At 35.1% G+C, this 20,754-nt stretch overlaps 1 protein-coding gene across 1 annotated transcript in view; it reads right to left on the reverse strand.

Annotated features, from left to right (window-relative positions):
* The window catches only part of LOC148947405 (uncharacterized), a 41,656-nt gene that overhangs the window by 8,493 nt on the left and 12,409 nt on the right, over positions 1-20,754 (reverse strand). The window contains exons 2-3 of the mRNA XM_089095237.1: positions 10,495-10,615; positions 8,713-8,802 (exon numbers count right to left, since the gene is read on the reverse strand). The gene's annotated coding sequence lies outside the window, so the exon portion shown is untranslated. The remainder of the gene's footprint in view (positions 1-8,712; positions 8,803-10,494; positions 10,616-20,754) is intronic.

Genomic DNA, 20,754 nt, shown 5'->3' on the forward strand with positions numbered 1-20,754 from the left:
TAAAATCTCATTTAACAACAAACAAGCATTAATTCACTCTTCATAAAGTCAAAATGAATCGAACCCAAAACTAACAGAATTACAATAAATAACCTATTCAAACTCAAAATAGCAACAATTAGCATGAGTAGGGCTGACAGCTCCCACACCTCCTCAAGCCCAAAACGTAATTAGCACTTTACTAAAAACAAAATTACATTTTAAATGTTTAAATTTTTTTTTACTTTAACAAATAAAGAAGTATTAGGAGTACAAGCATTAAATATCAGAATATGTATATCAAACTGACAATACACGGTTACTATTTTTTTTTAAAGGAAAGTGCAAATTATTTTCTGGTCTGAAGAAGATATGGGTGTTGTCAGCAATACTCCTTTTACTTTTTGCTCTTTGAGTTTGACTAGGCTATCTATTGTAATTTCTGTTAGTTTCGGGTTTCATTTATTTGTTGATGGTGATTTGTGGTAATTTTACACTTAGAAGATAAGAAAAACAAACTCCTAGAATTTGACAACGCTTTTGTCCGTAAAAACTTAAAACAATTTTGAATTCGTTGGTTCCCGAAGCCAACTATCCTTTCAAATGATAGCCAAACCTTCTTAAACTTTTTGGTGCCATATGTTTTAGCTTAATTTTGATGATTGTTCGCTTATATTTTTTTTCTTCTTATTTTTTTTTTTTTTTAATTTGGCACCCGCTACTGCCAACAATTGCAGAAGTTCATATGGAAGTCTTTTCAACACAAATGGATTTGTGTTTTTTTTCCAAGTTTTTAAGATACTTCTGGTGTGTAAATTCTTTTTCCTCAGTTTATGTGTCAAGATCTGCTTTAGTTTGTACGAGACCCTTTGTCGGTTTTTTTCCAAATATCCGAGCAGGTATGCGAAATATTTAAAGGGACTGCGTTCATTAATCACTTATTGTGTAATAAAATTTCCATTTATTTTAAAGAACATTCTTTACTCAATTTTTTGGTACTATTTATAGGAATATCGAACTTAATGCAGCGCTTAATAAAGCAAACCTAAAATAGGTTTTGGGCTTTATCTCAAATTTCTAGCGAAAATATGTGTCGGCTTTCGTTTTTATCCATTCAAAATATTCGTCTCTTTCTCTTTTAAAAAATAACAGAAAGACCGACAAAACAGATGGCAAGTTGATTTGGACTTGGCAAGAACAAAATGTCAAAATCATTCATTTTTTTATTATTTAATGAGCCATTTTTATCTTTCGTGCCATTGATATTAAAAGAGCAGATTGAGATGGACATTTCGGCAGTCATTTCCGAATCACACGTTTGCTCAGGACATCACGCAGAACACAACATTTTAGGCTATAGGATACGTAATTAACCTCACAATTAGCGCATTCTGGATCAAAAACACAGGGGAATTCACGGGATGATACATGAGAGCCGGCACAGCGGCTGCATTTTGTTGGCTTATCGCATTTGGTTTTCATGTGGCTGGGAGATTGACAATTATGACAGCAACAGGGTGGCCGCAGGAATTCAAAAACCCAGAATGATTCATAGCCCACTTTGAGCCCGAGTCGTAGGCTATTACTCTGGGCTACAGCATCAGCAAAGGTAGTTTACACAGCCTGGGATTTTCCCAAACGTTCAGCGTCGATGACACCTTCACATTTCTTAAAAATATCGCCTCATAATTAGCGGGCACCCCCTTAACAATGCCATGAAATTTCTTTTCTTGAATCATGACGACACAGCTATTCAATACGGTTGGAACTGCATCGCTGAAAAACTGCTGCAGATTGACTAATCTGAACAAGCAGCTTATCGCCAGAAGGCTTTATGCTGTGAATAGCTTCATGGTCGGGGATTTTATCAATAGCATGAGCCAGTTTTGAAGGGTCGTCAAGTTTAGTAGGCACTTGTGAAATGATAACGGTGGCAGTGCTTTCAATATGAGGACTAGCATAAGAAATGACAAGTGACGGAAAATTTAAATCATAAGCTGTTACCTTTTCTTTGATGAAGTTGAGGGTACTATCCAGAGCACAAATTTTGGAAGCAAGTTTATGATAAGTAACAGCAGGAATTACAAGCACTTCAGTGGGTGAAATAATTACGTACGTTGGCACTGTCAGCTCCTCATTTTCGCACTTCCGAAGCAAATCAATCATATCTTTCACAAGACGAACGGAGGCATTATCACCTTGTCTCCTTGGTGCTGTTTTGCTACAAGGGTATATTTCTGCCCATAAATCAACTTTAGCATCTTTGAGAATATTTTCAGGAAAAAACTCCTCTGCATGATTAATAATGACTTCATCATCAATACCCGATCGAATGTTTGATTGGATAAAATTTAGAATAGCTGAATGCACAAACATTATCACTTTGCTTAGCTCAGCCCAAAACAATCTTGGTTCAAAACATAGCCGAAATTAATCCATTCTCCAGGTAAAAAAAAAGTCCACCAAGATTTCATATGCAATCATAAAAACCAGCTTTAAAGTCCATATATATTTACACTCTCAATGTCATAATATATTCCAAAATTAATCCGGCTTAAAATTTAACTATTGTACACCGGTCAGATGTCAAATGATAATATACATTTAGTCCCTAATTTATTCCGAATATAATCAACACAAATAGCTTTTAACAGGTCAGAGACTGAATAACGACTCATTGTATAAGCTCTTATTGTATAGCTGTGGAGTAATTTTACCATTTTGTAAAATGGTAGATATTTTTTAGAATTTTGGGTATTCCATTTGTAGTCCAATAAGTAACAAGGTGTTAATTTGAGGGCTCAAATAAATATACAAAAAAGTGATTAGTATATTAGGAAAAAATAGTATTAAATATATGCCACAGTGTGTTGAACCAAATTCATAAAAAATAAAAATTCTTCCACAAAAGAAGTTTTTCAATAAAAAGTAAACAGCTACAATAAACCCAAGATGAGCAGAAAGAAAATCAAATAATTTTCCACCCATAAAACAAACACATATCACCATCAATAAATCAATTAAACCAAAAATTACAATGAATAATCCAGTGAGACCCAAAACCAGCAGAAAATAAGATGAGCAGGACTGCTGCTTCCCTCCCCCCTCGCCCTCTAAAGACGAGAACATAATTTGCATTTTACATAAAACAATCCTGATTTTAACAGAATCTTTCTATTTCTCATTATATTGAAGAAAAAACACCATTATAACCAAAATTACTGAAAAAAAAGAATGTGAGTTAACAGTTTAAAATATATATACTTATATCTTGATTTCCCAAGTCTTAATTTTTGGGTGAAAATCATGTTCTGGTTTTTATAAGGCATGGGGAGCGTCAGCCCAACTCATCTTAGGATCTGGTCATTTTGAGTTTGACTCAGTCATTCATTGAAATTTTTTTTTCATTTTGAATTTCATTTATTTATTGATAGTCTCCCTTTTCTATTAGAGCACCATTTATAATGTACAGACCACGTGATCTTTCAGGAACAAATGCGCCAGTGAGCAGTAATATTTCCTCTGCAACTAGGAATTAAAAAAGAACATTTCACCTTCTCTGTATTGTCAATAAAGATTACTGAACATCAATGTCCCTTTATTTAGTTTTGTGAAATAGCAACTAGAGTTGATTGGGGATAATTAAAATTGAACCAACTCTAAAAATTAAACAGATAGAAATTTTCTTGGTAAATATTTTGCGGTTGGCCACTTCTGAAGCAAACATGCTAGTGAAATGAAAGTAGGACCTTTAGATTCCTGATTTTGTGTTTTTGCATATACCATGGTTGTTTTTCTGAAAATATATTCCTTCCCCTTTAAAGCCCCAGGGAAGAATCTTTAATTTGAAAAAAAATTGTAAAAAAACAATAAAATATTGACATTCTTACTTTATAATAAGAAGTATCTTTCTTTTGATAAGAAAATGACGTTTCCTTTATAAAAAATAGGTCACTTCCGAAAGAAACATGCAAAAAAAGTAAAAAAACGTAAAAAATGCCAAAATATGTTCTTTAGTCCAAGATACAGTCAATGGATGAATAAAAAACTAAATGAAAATATTACAAAGGATTTTTCTATTAATATGGCTCATGTTCCTTTCTGTAGTTATTCACTTCTAAAATCATTTCAAAATATTTTATTTTATATTATAATCCTAAGCTAAATCCTAAGTCATACATGAGAATAACAAGGAAATAGAGGATATGTTGTCAGAAAAGTGACCATGATGATCTTAGATAGTACAAATTTAGAAATTTAATGGTATTGCTTCTGTTTACTTGAAAAGTAGTCGCAAACTAACTGTTTACCAATTAGCCATTAAGCGTTTAGCTATACTAAACACTTACTAACATAAACACTTGTCTTAGTTTGAAGATGTTTTTTCTTCTTTTTTGTTGTGATTATTCCTTTTTTTCACATATTTGTTTTTATTTTCACGAGAGATATTGGTCATAATTTGATTGTTTTATTACTTTTTTAGTTTGTTTTGTTTGTATGTTAATTAAGTGTAAATTTTGTTAATTAAGTGTTTGTTATATGTGATTGCCCAGTATCAAGTGCTTTCATGTCTTTGTATAGGCATCCACTTGGATTGACGTTATGTGAAAAATCATTTTGTTATTAAACAAAGTGAACGGAACTTTTATATCCCTTAAATCATGTCAATAAAAACTCAGCTTTTTCTTTTTCTCAGCAAAGTCAATTAACCTTCATGTTGTAAAAATATAAAATTATTAAAAGGAGGATAGGTTTAACCTATTAAAAAAGAAAAGAAAAACATATTAAATAGTTAAAACCTTAGATATAAATGTATAGAAAGCTACTGTACAATGCAGAATGACAAAATCGATTCAACTTAGAAAGACAACTGAAGCCTGAATCTAAATAGCTTGTAAAAAAGCGAATAAAGACTTTTGAGGGGTCTATACTTTCTGTGCATCAGAGGCGACGCTATAGTAAAGGCCATACGGCTCTAATGTTTTATTTTTTTATTTTTTTTTCCCGATACACATCATATGGAAGGGGTCGTCGTAAAAACTTCAAAGGGGGCTCATTCGATTGGAAATCGAGAGTTCTAGTGTCGTTTTTAATAGTCAAAAGTGATTGGAGGGCAACTAAACCAACCCCCTTCCCTCCCCCCCGCCCATCTTTCTCCCAAACACATTCCATCAAAATTTTGAGATAGCCATTTTGTTCAGCGTTGTTAATTTCCAAGTAGAAAATATGTTTTTGAGGAGGACACTCCCCCATAACCCTCAGGGTAAGGGTTTTAAGTTATGCTCTGGGGGCATACAAGGTTTTTATAGAGGGTGTTGTTGTAGAAACTTCAAAAAAGGCTCATTCGATTGGAAAGTCAAAGGGCTATTGTCCTTTTTAATAGTCGAAAGTGATTGGAGGGCAACTAGCCCCCCCCTGATTCTCCCGAACACATCCAATCAAAATTTTGAGACAGCCATTTTGTTGAGCTTAGTTGATTTCCAGATAGAAAATGTTTTTGAGGAGGACACTCCCCCCCCAACCCTCAGGGTAAGGGTTTTAAATTATGCCCTGGGGGCACATAAGGTTTTTTTTTATAGAAGGTGTTTTCGTAGAAACTTCAAAAAAGGCTCATTCGATTAAGCATGGGCACTGTTTCTGTTTTCTGTTTCTGCTTTGAAGTACCTGTTTCTGTTCTGTTAATTCAGAAAATACAGATACAGAACAGAAACAGATGACCTGTTTTTTATTTACCTGTTCTGTTCTGTTTTTATAATAGTTATTTCGTCCTGTTCCTGTTTTTTTCTACCTGTTTTTCTTCTGTTTCTGATTTTATTTCAGTGATAGGAGAATGTAATATTCGAGACTTTTGAACTTACAAAATAGTGTTTTAAATCATAATTTGAAATTGTGAAGAAGCGTGGTTATGCCTCATACAATTTTAAAATTGGAATGCAAGTAAAATGATGGAACTCAGTGTGTCTAATATACCAAATAGTGCCACTGTGTTGTTTCAGCTAGGCAGAATTAGGGCCTAGGAGTCAGATGAGAGTTGGTAAGTGTGTAAATAGGTGGACATTAAAGGTGTACTTTAGTTCATCTAAAATAACTTGTTTCTTACAGTCTCCAAAAGAATCTGGTTTTATTACCCCAGGAACATTACCCCACTAAATATTACCCCAAGAAGATGAAAAATGAGCAGAGGTTGCACCTGTTTCACACTTGAAGAGGCTTAATCATTCTCATACATCTACTAACATCCTTCCAGCAATCTAAGTTGCAATCAGGAAGCTTTCACTGACAGATAAGATGCTCCGCATTGTGACTCTAGTCTATGAGCACTTCCCGAACATCATGTTTTGAACATTGTCTTCATTCATCTGTTACGCACGCTCTTGGATTTTGGTCCAATCGAAACTTAACCAATGAAATCCCTGAAGAAGATTGCTTGGTATCCTTTGGTAAAGTCAAAGATGCCGATCCAGCTGGTGAAAACTATTCAGACAGACTTTCTGTACCTTGTTCTGAAAACTCCGGAAGTAAAGATACTTTCGCCAAAGACTTTGATAAAACTGATGCTGTGTCTACGGAAGAGGGTAGCGAAAGTAATGGGGAAGAACAGTGGGGAGCTGGGGATCTGTCAAAAAATTACGTTGCAGCACAAATTTCCCGAAGACACTTTACACTTACTCAAACAATTGAAAAACTGCGAAAATTATTTAGAAAACTAAAATTTTCCAGTTTCCAGCATGGTAACTTAAAAAAACGTTGTAAAGAGAGTGGCCTTCGTTCTCTTATCCCTCTCATGAAAGTGCGATAGAATAGCACATTGGATATGATTAAGTCTACAAAAAACTTAGTTAGCCTTGAAATAGTTTTTTTTATTTGATCTACTTTGCAACGGTTCTATTAGGAGTCCCTTGCTTATGTCTAATGGCTGGACTGTACTAGAAGCTGCTATTACCGTACTTTCTCCCATGCACAATACCCCTGTAATGGTAAGTTTGTCTTACCATCCAATTGGCAGTCGGGTAAATTGGCAGCTCTTTTGTAATTCTAGAGCCGTTGATAGCCTTATTGCTGCACCAGTCAAAGAATTAAAAAAAGTAATTTGTGACAAGCCTTCATTTTGTAATTAATCTTTTCCAAAAGGCAGCTTATCTGGATCCTTCAATATTTGAAAGGTTGTCACTTGTGGATCGTTCTATGGTCCCTCAATCTTTGACGCCATTAATAATGGATACATTAAGTTATGGTGCAGAAACCGCAAGAGAGCCCAATCCATCTCGCCTTTGAACTGCTCAGGTCCTTGAGGGTATGGTAGGAATCCAGTGAGGAAAGCTGGTTCCAGTCGTTTTTGGATGCAACAGGTTTCAAAATCGTAAGACGCTCCTGCAGCGTTAGCTACTCTGCCGTAAATGCCTTAAAATCTTTTGAGGAGAAACTGCTAGTCTATCTTTCAGAGTGGGTAGAGCTTTCCGGTAAGCTTTTTCTTTTTCCATTAACTTACATAAATACAGTAGTACGAATTTATATGAATCCTGGAGAGGGGGGGGGGGGCAAAAAGTGCATTTTTCTTATAACTCTTACTAGGTTGCTAGCTACCGCTGCAAACCGGATATAGACCTTTCCGGTAAGCTTTTTTTTCATTAATTTGCATAAATAAAGTAGTACGAATTTATGTGAATCCTGGGGAGGGGCAAGAAGTGCACCTTTTCTTAAATTATACCTTTGAAATATTGGCAGACTTAGAGATCCTGGAGGGGGAGAGGAAATCGGCTAAAAAATAAAATTAGTATTCTTGGATTGTGTAATTATAGTTAGTCATAGTAGAGGCTGTCACTACCCTTTTTCCTTTTGGAATGGACCATGAAAAACGTAGCTACATACTCAAAAGCATGCCAGCTCCTATTCTTAAAATAAAAATTTGAAGTAGTAACAATTTATGATAGAGAAAGTGTATGCGTTGGAGAAGCTAATTTCTGCCGCAAAGCCACGGAAATTTTCGAAATAAGTTACCAAAAAGTGCAATTGTGCTTATATTTGAATATTTAAGAGAAGAGAATACTTGAAGGAAGTATTATGTATCAAATAGTCTAAATTTCTTTGAAATTCGAAATTTCCCTTTACTTATTTACTCAAGAATGTATTTGGTGGGGGGCCTAGAACAATATTTTCTAGCGCGAAGTGCCGTAAAATATGCGAAGTACCCTTAAACACTTAATTTTCGTTTTGAAAAATTTTGACACACATTGGCAAGGATATAATTGACCTTTTTTCTTCTTTCATACTTTTGTTTGAGATGTCTTCTGAAGTCCAGACGTCCAAAGTCTAGACGGGGGAGTGAAAAGCATGGTCTGGAGGGAGAATTCGTCCCCTCCCAAATCAACTATGGAACCAACCCCGAGCTGTTCAATCGTTTATAAATAGATGTATAAAAAAACGTGCAAACACCATACTAAAATTCTTGATATCTATAAATAGGCTTTGATAAATAGAATTTCAGTTTCAGTACTCCTAATAGTTTCAGTTTAACTAGATTCAACCAGATTTAGAAACTAATATATATTCTGAAAGGCTACGTGAAAGGCCGCCTCGATTGCAAATTGCAATAAAGAAAAATGGCATGTTTTTCCCCTTTCTTTGCTGAGGTCCACTTTATAAGCAAACATGAGAAAAGTAGAGAAAAGTATCTACTAAAACAAAGCAGCTTTCCTTTTATTCTGCAACCGAAACTTTTATTGGATTACTTACCCCTTTTGATATCAGAATCCTTAGAAGAAGGTGACGAGTGCAGCTATATTTCAAATTTGAGGAGAACCGTTGAAGGGAAAAGAACAGTTTCTGAAAAGATTAAATACATTTTATGAAATAAAACGAGGATATTGCTTTCATGTTTTACACAGAGAATTGAAGCACAAATTTCCCAAGGATAAACTAGCTATAATCACTTCTATCAAGCACTGCAAAGCCACTCTTATCTTAATACAGTTGAAAGCGTAGGTTCAACTGCATTAGCAGTCAAAAGTAAAAAAAAAGGGATTCATTTTATATATGAAAATTTACAAACATGGAAATTAAAAAATTTTACTTTAAAAAGTAGGGCAGTGTTTAATCTTCAGATGGAACAAAAATTTAAATTAAAATTACAGGATATAGGTTGTACTCAACATGAGAATGTGAAACTTACAGGATCAAAATAAAACACAGGAAGATGTTGGGCCATTATCCCATACAGAAAAACTGTAGCTCCCCCCCTTGGAAAACAAGACAAATCACCCTTTGCATGGGTGGCAGTGATGTGTTTCTTGTTTGTTTTGTTTTTTTAGTTTTCTTTGAAAATTTTCTTCTGAAAAAAATTTCGTAAGTGAAGCAATATTTTTTAGAAATGAGATAAGTAAATATTATTGACTGTTTTAAAGTTTTTTTAAGAATTTTGGGTATTCATTTTCTAGTCCAATAAGAAACAAGGTGTCAATTTAAGGGCTCAAATAAATATTCAAAGAAACTGATTAGTAGAATAGGAAAGAATAGTAGTAAATATATGCCACAGTGTGTTGACCTTTTACCTAGATTCATTTTAAAATACTTTTTTCCACAAATTAGGTTTTTCAATGAAAGGCAAACACCTATAATAAAACCAAGATGAGCAGTTAAAAAACCAAATAATTTTCCAACCATATTACTAACATGTCACCATCACAAAATCAATTAAACCAAAAAATTACAATGAACAACCCATTCAAACCCAAAACCAACAGAAAATAAGATGAGTAGGGCTGCTGCCCCCCTGCCCTCTAGACGAGAAAATAATTTGCACTTTTCTGAAAGCAATCCTTATTTTGAGCAGAATCTTCCAATTTCTCATTATATTGAGAAAAAAAAAAACGACAATCATAACCAAGATTACTGAAAAAATAATGTGGATTGACATTTTAACATTTATATACTTATATGTTAATTTCCCAAAATTCTTAATTTTTGGGTGCAAATTATGTTCTGGTCTTCTCTATATTGTCAATAAAGAATACTGAACATCCATGCCCTTTTATTTAGTTTCGTGAAATAGCTACTTGTGATGACTGAAGATAAATAAAGTTGAACCAACTCTGTAATAAAAAATGGCATGTTTTCCCCCTTTTTTTGCTGAGGTCCACTTTATAAGCAAACATGAGAAAAGTAGAGAAAATTATCTACTAAAACAAAGCAGCTTTCCTTCAATTATGCAACAGAAACTTTTATTGGAATAGTTTCAAGGGTTTGCTATATTAAAGGGCTAGGTTAAAGGTTTTGAACATCTAGATTATGAGATTACCCTTTTGCTTTCTAGCTTTCTACCTTTTTTTGCTTTCTAGCTTTCTACCTTTATCTAGCTTTCTTGCTTTATAGCTTTATGCTTTCTAGCTTTCTACCCCCCCCCCCAAAAATGGGACCAAGGTATTGTTTTTTGGTACTACGTGGCACTTTCTGATTACATAATTCATTCAAATTTATTAAAAGCAAGTAAATAGAAGAAGATTTACTTTCAAAAAACTCAGACAGCTCTCTATGGTGTTCTAGAACCACACTACTGGTAACAAAAACAAACAATGGTACTTCAGTGCTTTCTGAAGAGCTTGTCTTTTCTTCTTGTTCAAGGTGGGAAGCTATAACTTGCCTGGAAAAAAGTGTAGACTAGTTATTTTCAAGAAAAACACATGCAAAATCAAATGGAGAGGCACTTTTAAATTGCTAATTTACAGGTGTTTTTACTGGTAAAGGTTGTTTTTATGGCAATTATTAACCATGACACAGATATTCCCATAATTTCATTACCAAAATATGTTTCATTACCCCAAATATTTAGGTCCCCCATTAATAGTTTAAACAGTTTCTAGTTGCACCATATCATGAAAATGAAGGGAGGCAACAATTTTACTTTTTTCAATGAAGACACAAAAAGGAGTTTTTAAATATGTGGAAAATATATTCCAGCAAATGTGTATAGTGACACTTAATATGGTTGAATCAGTTGCAATAAAAGTCAAACTTACTCATTACTCCATGTGGAAACAGTTTAGAAATAAGAGCAATAAGCTTTAAGCTACAGAAACTAAGACTAGTTGTCCCCAGGCAAAGTAAACATAATCACAATTTTGATAACGTCTGCAGGTCTGCTATCAGAGGATAGCGTCTGTGGGTAGATCACCAGAAACTGCAACTGCTACTACAACTATTACCTTGCATAATTACTGAACCTTTCAACATTACAGAAAAAAAAACTATTTCTCAAAACTTTGTTTGGATGTTTGTTATGGGAAATGATAGGCGTGGGGGGGGGGGCCTCTCTCAAATCACTTTGACTCTTAAAAAGGCTACTGTAACTTCCAATTTAAAATCAAACGAGACCCACCTGAATTTAATACAACCACCCATTCCATAAAAACCTTATATACCCCCAGGGCATAACTTACAAAGATCCCATCGATAAGAACATTAAATGCCCCAGTTATATAACCTACAACTCTTGCCCTCAGGCTCTGGGGGTTTGTATCAACCTCAAAAGCCTTGTTATATGATATTTGGACTATTTTAAATGAAACGACTGTCTATACATAAACTGAATACATCTCGGGAAAAAACGACGTGTTTGTGAGTGTGTATATGAGTGGGGGGGAGGGGGGGGGGTAGCTGCGCTCTGATCACTGACTCTTAAAAACGGCACTAGAACTTCTAATTACCAATTCAATGAGTCCCGTCTAAAGCATATATGACTACCCTTTCTATAAGAACCTTATATGTCCCCAGGGCATAACTTACAAACCATTATCCTGAGAGATGTAGGGGGGGGGGGTGTCCTCCTCACAAACATAATTTCTGAAACCTTCAACTACGATGAACAAAGTTATTATCTCCAAATTTTCATTGGAGGTGTTAAGGGAAATGATGAGCATGGAGGGGGGGACTAGTTGCTCTCAAATCACTGACTGGTAAAAAGGCCACTATAACTTCCAATTTCAAATCAAATAAGCCCAATCTGAAATTTATACGACCGCTAATTCCATGAAAAAAAACTTATATGCACATATGGCATGACTTACAACCCTATCCTCAGGGTGCTGGGGGGTTGTTTCACCCCTAGAGAAATTCTTATATGTTCTTTGAACTATTTTTAACAAAATCGCTATCTCATAATTACAATCAGATGCGTTTGGTGAAAATAGGGGTTGTCGAGGTTGGGGATGGGGACTAAATGCCCTCATTCACTTTTGACGCTTAAAAAGGAACTAGAATCTCCAATTTCAAGTCAAATGAGCGTCTTATAAAGTTAAACAACTATCCCTTCCAAAATAACCTTAAATGCCCCATGGCATAACTTACAACCCTCAGCCCGAGACTCTGGTGGAAGACTGTATCAGCCTCAAAAGCATTGTTATATGATCTTTGGACTTATTTGAACAAAATGACTATCTCCAAAATTTTTATACGATGTATTTCGGGAAAACACGACTTTTTGTCGGGGAGGGGGGGGGGGGGTAACTGCCTTCTCATCACTTTGACTTTTAAAAAGGGCAGTAGAAATTCAGATTACCAATCCAATGAGTTCGTTCCGAAGTATATACAACCACCCTTTCTATAAAAACCTTATATGCCCCCAGGGCATAACTTACAACCCTTGCTCTGAAAACTGTGAGGGCGGGGGTGTCTTCCTGAAGATATAATTTCCCGACCCTTCAACTACAATGAATAAAAGTTATATTTCCAAATTTTAATTGGATGTCTTTGGGGAAATGATGAGTGGCGATGGGTGGGGGGGGGGAGAGTGGTTGCTCTCAAATCACTTTGATTCTTAAAGAGGGCCCTATAACTTTACATTTCAAATCAAATGAGCCCCATCTGAAGTTTATGCGACGACCTATTCAAAAAGAACCTTATATGACCCCAGGTCATGACTTACAACCCTTTCCCCAGGGCACTAGGGGTTTGCGTCAACCCTAGAGACATTGTTTTAGTTCTTTGGACGATTTTGAGCAAAATTGCTATCTCACAATTTTAATCAGATTCGTTTGGTGAAGAGGGGTTGTCGGAAAGGGGGAAGGCTAGCTGCCCTCCATCAGTTTTGACTCTTAAAAGCGAACTAGAAATTCCAGTTTTTAACCAAACGAGCCTCCAATAAAGTTTATACAACCATCCCTTCGACTTTTGACTATTAAAAAGGACACAAGCAACTCCAATTTCCAATTGAATGAGCGCTTTTCGAAGTTTCTACGACAACTTTTCCCTGTTCTAAAGGAAAAAATTAATAAATAACACATTGTGCCAACATCGTTCTTATATGCCCCCAGGGCATAACTTAGAACCCTTGCCCTGAGGGTTGTGGGGGATTGTCCGCCTCTTTACTTAGTACTCGTTTCTTGTCTCGTTCTCATTGTGTCCCCGTTTTTTACTTGGGTAGCGCGATCGTGCTGCCTATGATTTATATAACAACGTTCTATATAAACCTTATACGCCCCCAGGGTATAACTTAAAACCCTTGCACTGAGAGCTCTGAGGGGGTTATCATCCTAAAAGACCTAATTTCCAGAACTTTCAACTGCGTTGAACAAAATGGATATCTCAAAATTTTGATTGGATATGTTTTGGAAAATGGTGGGCGTGAGAGGGGCATTAGTCGCTATCCAATCACTTTCAACTATTAAAAAAGGCACTAGCCCTTTCAATTTCTAATTGAATGAACCCTTTTGAAGTTTCTACGACAACACTTTCAATAAAAACTTTATATGCTCCAGGGCATAACTTACAACCCTTGCACTGAGGGCTCTGAGGGGGGTCATCATCCTAAAAGACCTAATCTCCAGAACTTTCAACTACGTTGAACAAATGGATATCTCAGAATTTTTATTATGTGTTTGAAAAACCCTTTGCCCTGAGGGCTGTGGGGGGAGGGGTTGTCATCCTTAAAGACCTAACTTCCAAAACTTTCAACTACGTTGAATAAAATGGTAATTAATAAATTTAATTGGATGTGTTTGGGGAAAAGATAGGTCTGAGAGGGGGGTTTGTTGCCTTCACATCACTTTCGACTATTAAAAAGGGTACTAGCCATTTGAATTTCAAATCGAATGAGCCCTTTTTCAAGTTTCTACGACAAAGATTTCAATGAAAACCTTATATGCCCCCAGGGCATAACTTATAATCCTTTGAGGGTTGTGGGGGATTGTCCTCCTTAAAAAAAAATTTCTGTGTGGAAGGCAACTACGCTGAACAAAATAGCTATCTCAAAATTTTTATTGGATGTGTTTGGGGGAATGATGGGCGTGGGGGGGGGATAGTTGCCCTCCAATCACTTTCGACTATTTAAAAGGGCACTAAACCTTTGAATTTCCAATCGAATGAGCCTTTATTGAAGTTTCTACGACAACACCTTCTATAAAAACCTAATATGCCCCCAGGGAATAACTTGGGAGTGTCCTCCTCAAAAACAGTTTCTTTTCGGAAATCAACTACGCTGAACAAAATGGCTATCTCAAAATTTTGATTGGATGTGTTAGGGGGAATGATGGGCATGGGGGGGGCTAGTTGCCCTCCAATCACTTTCGATTATTAAAAAGGGCACTACAACTCTTAATTTTCAATCGAATGAGCCTTTTTTAAGTTTCTACGAAAACACCTTCTATAAAAACGTTATATGCCCCCAAGGCATAACTTAAAACCTTCGCCCCGAGGGTTGTGGGGTAGTGTCCTCCTCAAAACATATTATCTATCTAGAAATCAACTATGCTGAACAAAATGGCTATCTCAAAATTTTGATTGGATGTGTTTGGGGGAATGACTGGCGTGGGGGGCAGGGGTGGGGGAGCTAGTTGCCCTCTAATCACTTTCGACTATTAAAAAGGGCACTAGCCATTCCAATTTCCAATCGAATGAGCCCTTTCTGAAGTTTCTACGACAACTCCTTCGATACGAAGTGCCTGGGTATAGAGAAAAAAAACATGTGCCCACATCGTTCTTTACTTAGGCAGCGCGCTAGAAAGCGTAGGTTCAACTGCATTAGTAGTCAAAAATAAAAATTTTGACTTTAAATAGTAGTGCAGTTTTTAATCTTAAGATGAAACAAAAATTTAAAGTAAAATTGTAGGATACAGGTTGTAATCAACATGGGAATATGAAACCTGCAGGATCAAAATAAAAGCGTAAACTACAACACAGGAAGATTTTTGACCATTATCCCATACAGAAAACTGTAGCTCCCCCTGAAAACAAGGAAAATCGCCCTTTGCATGGGTGGCACTGATGTGTTTCTTGTTTGTTTTGTTTTTTTACTTTTCTTTGAAAATTTTCTTTTGAAAAAAATTTCGTAAATGAAGCAATATTTTTCAGAAGGGAAATAAGTAAGTATTATTGACTGTTTTAAAGTTTTTTTTAAGAATTTTGGATATTCATTTTCTAGTCCAATAAGAAACAAGGAGCAATTTAAGGCCTCAAATAAATATGCAAAGAAAGTGATTAGTAGAAAAGGAAAGAATAGTAGTAAATATATGCCACAGTGTGTTGACCTTTTACCTAGATTCATTTTAAAAAGCTTTTTCCACAAATGAAGTTTTTCAATGAAAAGCAAACAGCTATAATAAACCCAAGATGAGCAGATAAAAAACCAAATAATTTTCCAACCATAAAACTAACATGTCACCATCAATAAATCAATTAAACCCAAAATTTACAATGAACAACCCAATCAAACCCAAAACCAACAGAAAATAATATGAGTAGGGCTGCTGCCCCCCTGCCCTCTAAAGGCGAGAGCATAATTTGCACTTTTCTGAAATCAATCATTTTTTTGAGAAGAATCTTCAAATTTCTAATTATTTTGAGAAAAAAAAACGACAATCATACCCAAGATTACTGAAAAAAGAATGTGGATTGACATTTTCAAATTTATACATGAGATTATTTTAGTTTTCTCCCCCCCAAAAATGGGACCAATGTGCTGTTTTTTGGTACTACGTGGCACTTGCTGATTACATAATTCATTCAAATTTATTAAAAGCAAGTAGATAGAATATTTACTTTCAAAAAACTCACAGACAGCTCTCTATCGTGTTCTAGAACCAAACTACTGGTAACAAAAACAAACTATGGTACATCAGTGCTTTCTGAAGAGCTTGTCTTTTCTTCTTGTTCAAGGTGAGAAGCTATAACTTGCCTGGAAAAAAGTGTAAACTAGTTACTTTCCAAAAAAACACATGCAAAATCAAAAGGAGAGGCACTTTTATATTGTTAATTTTAAGGTGTTTTAACGGTAAAGGTTGTTTTCATGGTAAAGATTGTTTAATGATCAATTAAACATCTCTTTATGATGCTCCGGTAACCCGTTTCCCCGGTAAAAAAAAGAAGGAAGAATATAAAGACATCTGTGCTACCCATGCAAAAAAGGGATTTTCCTCACTGTTCATGGTGGGGAACTCTAATTAGCCAATGCAGGGTTTTTGGCCATGCTGATTCCAACGGTGCAATGATTATTTTAATCTGACACCATTTTTGAGGAGCTTCAGGCTCTTTCAAAATCACCGTAAATTTGTTTTTGTAATAAACTTTTACTTTTCAGACAAACTGAAATAATAGTTACCATTCCTGAATCAGTGTCAGATGGCAATTTTTTCAGTAGACAATTTATTTCAAAACGCATTTTTTTTTTACTTTTGCTTACTATGCATTGTGGTTCACTCTTTACTAGGTTGCAGCTACTGCTGCAACCAAAATAAAAAGTTTAAATGACAATTTTAGAAATTTTTGTGTTTGGAGTGAAGGGGGATTTCAAAAACATCTTCCCATGACTTAATTTGTCCTCTAAAGTCGATTCTGATGTTTTTAGCGCTCTATCTTTTAGTGCTTTGGAAATATTTAAAAAGCTTCTAAAGTAGAATTTTTAGAATATTTCGAATTTGGGGAGAAAGGAGATTCCAGAAATATCGTCCCATGACATAATTTGTCCTCTAAAAGTCAATTCTGATGTTTTCAGCGCTCTATCTATTAGTGCTTTATAAATATTTTAAAAGTTCCTAAAGTAGAATTTTAGAAAATTTTGAGTTTGGGGTGATGGGAGATTTCAGAAACATCTTCTCATAACATAATTTGTCCTTTAAAGTCGATTCTGATGTTTTAAGCGCTCTATCTATTAGGGCTTTAGAAATATGTTAAAAGTTTCTAAAGTAGAATTTTGGAATATTTTGAGCTTGGGGTGAAGGGGGATTTCAAAAACATCTTCCCATGACATAATTTGTCCTCTAAAGTCGATTCTGATGTTTTAGCGCTCTATCTGTTAGTGCTTTAGAAATATTTAAAAAGCTCCTAAAGTAGAATTTTAGAAAATTTTGAGTATGGTGCGAAGGGGTATTTCAAAAACATCTTCCCATAACATAATTTGTCCTTTAAAGTCAATTCTGATGTTTGTAGCGCTCTATCTACTAGTGCTTTAGAAATATTTAAAAAGCTTCCAAAGTAGAATTTTAGAAAAAATTTGAGTTAGGGGTAAAGAGGGATTTCAAAAACATCTTCCCATATTTAAAAAGGTTCTAAAGTAGATTTTTAGAAAATTTTGAGTTTGGGGTGAAGGGGGATTTCAAAAACATCTTCCCATGACATAATTTGTCCTTGAAATTCGATTCTGATGTTTTTAGTGCTCTATGTCTTAGTGCTTTAGAAACATTTAAAAAGTTTCTAAAGTAGAAGTTTAGAAAATTTTGAGTTTGGGGTGAAGGGGGATTTCAAAAACATCTTCCCATAACAAAGTTTGTCCTCTAAAAGTTGATTCTGATGTTTTTAGCGCTCCATCTATTAGTGTTTTAGAAATATTTAAAAAGCTTCTAAAGTAGAATTTTAGAAAATTTTGAGTTTGGGGTGATGGGAGATTTCAGAAACATCTTCTCATAACATAATTTGTCCTTTAAAGTCGATTCTGATGTTTTAAGCGCTCTATCTATTAGGGCTTTAGAAATATGTTAAAAGCTTCTAAAGTAGAATTTTAGAAAATTTTGAGCTTGTGGTGAAGGGGGATTTCAAAAACATCTTCCCATGACATAATTTGTCCTCTAAAGTCGATTCTGATGTTTTAGCGCTCTATCTATTAGTGCTTTAGAAATATTTAAAAAGCTCCTAAAGTAGAATTTTAGAAAATTTTGAGTATGGTGCGAAGGGGTATTTCAAAAACATTTTCCCATAACATAATTTGTCCTTTAAAGTCAATTCTGATGTTTGTAGCGCTCTATCTATTAGTGCTTTAGAAATATTTAAAAAGCTTCCAAAGTAGAATTTTAGAAAAAATTTGAGTTAGGGGTAAAGAGGGATTTCAAAAACATCTTCCCATATTTAAAAAGCTTCTTAAGTAGAACTTTTAAAAATTTTGAGTTTGGGGTAAAGGGGGATTTCAAAAACATCTTCCCATGACATAATTTGTCCTTAAAAGTCGATTCTGATGTTTTTAGCGCTCTATCTTTTAGTGCTTTGGAAATATTTAAAAAGCTTCTAAAGTAGAATTTTAGAAAATTTTGAGTTTGGGGTGAAGGGGTATTTCAGAAACATCTTCCTATATTTAAAAAGCTTCTAAAGTAGAATTTTTGAAAAATTTTGAGTTTGGGGTAAAGTGGGATTTTAAAAACATCTTCCCATGACATAATTTGTCCTCTAAAGTCAATTCTGATGTTTGTAGCGCTCTATCTATTAACACTTTAGAAACATTTGAGAAGCTTCCAAAGCAGAATTTTAGAAAAAAATTTGAGTTAGGGGTTAAGAGAGATTTCAAAAACATCTTTGCATGACATCAAGGGTGCCCTTAAGGGGAAAGGGGAGGGCAGGCTGGCTGAATGACACTATCTTAGATTTGTATTAATTTAAAAAAACTTTTTCCACAAAATACGTTTTTCAAAGAAGAGTGAAGAGCTCCATTAAGCCACAAATAGATAGAAATGACAGTTTAATACACCTACACTTATTTATTACTTAAAGTCTTAATTTTTTTGTATTTATTTAAGTAAAAAAAGTGAAAACATTTAAACATATTTTGTTTTCAGTAAAGCACAAAATATGTTCTGGTCTTGAGAAGGCATGGGGGTTATCAGCCCTACTAATGTTAATTATTGCTGGTTTTGAGTTTGACTCGGCTATTTATTCTAATTATGTTTGTGACTAATGGAAAAAATATCACAGGGGGGGGGGGGGGTACAGCTGCCCTCTAATAAGTTTGGATCTTAAAGATGGCACTTAAACTTCCAATTTCCAATCCAATGAGCCCCCTCCAAAGTTTATGCAACCACCGTTTCCATAAGAACCTTATATGCCCTCGGGGCACAGCTTACAACCCTTGCCCTGAGGACTGTGGAGGGGGGGGGGTCTCATCCTCAAAGACATAATATCTGGGCTTTTAAACTACGTCAAACAAAATAAATATCTCGAAATTTTGATTGGAAGTGTTCAGGGAAGTGATTGACATGGAAGAGAAAAATTTTTGAGTTTTGGGTGAACGGGAATTTTGAAAACATCTTCCCATGACATAATTTGTTCGCTAAAGTCCTCAAAAATATCTTCTAGGTTGAACTACAATTTTAGAAATTTTTTAGTTTGGGGAGAAGGGGGATATCAAAAACATCTTCCTGTGACAGAATTTGTCCTCTAAAGTTGATTTGGATGTTTTTTACTGCTCTATCTTGTCAAATCCTTTCACTAATTAAGAAAGTTTAAATGGCATATTCAATCCCATTGCTGTCTGCAATATATACCTATTGCAGGATAGGTATGCAATTATGATAACAGGAGCTGTACAGTCAGCAACGTCCAAAATTAGGGACTTAGGGATCAACCTAAGACCAAAACAGGGACCAGATCAGGACGGCATTTCAGTAACCAGGTTAGCAAACCAAAGAATAGTACCCGCCTTGACCTTCCAGTTAGCATGAAACAAACCATAAGTCCACAATCCTTGGAAGCTGAAGGAAAAAGCTAAACACCACTTTACAGACTAACTTGTATAGTAAAGCAGCTGATAAAGACTGCCTTGTCACTGCTGTCCTAACAGTGTACTGTAATGTATTCTTTTTACTATAGCAACTGCTCGAGCAGTCCCATTCTTTTTACCATATCAGCTTCTTGACCTGTCCAATAGTGACAAAGTCTTTAAGCCTCTGAAAAACCTGGGTTTGCTGTTACCTGTATGGGGATACAGAAACAGAATATATGGATATATATAAATTGGGCTATATATTTGCACATAAGGGGGGGGGGGGTAAAGTATCTAGACAGTTTTATATCAGAAACCATTCTTTCTAGGTATATGGCTACTAAAAATTACAGAAGAATAGCAAGGTATCTGAAAATTTTGTTAACTAAAAAAAAAAAATAAAAAAGAACGGTGAATTGTCACTAGTGATAAATCACTAGGGGTGGTAACATTGAAATAAAGGGGATTTGGAACTATCACATTATCTGGGCCTCTGGTTAATCACTAAAGACTAGGCAATGATAAAACCCATTTTTGACGTCTTAATTGTTATAGAGCAGGCAATGATAGCAAGGTTTTCATTGCGTATACGATATTAAACTGTGGTGTTTTGGGGGGTTAGGGGGGAGGTACCTAGGTTAAGTATTTAATATATGCAATGCTTTACCCCCCCCCCTTATGTGCAAATATATAGCCCAAATTTGTTTCTAAACTATTATATATTCATCCTATTTTATATTATTTCATTAACATTAACCAAACTTGACTATTTAGAGGCCCAGATAATGGGATAGTACCAGTTATTTTTAGGGAACCGATTTTTTTCG

This window comes from Artemia sp. Qi Xiang Cuo, chromosome 10 (genome assembly GCF_049724085.1).
Source record: "Artemia sp. Qi Xiang Cuo chromosome 10, ASM4972408v1, whole genome shotgun sequence".
NCBI classification, from domain to species: domain Eukaryota; kingdom Metazoa; phylum Arthropoda; class Branchiopoda; order Anostraca; family Artemiidae; genus Artemia; species Artemia sp. Qi Xiang Cuo.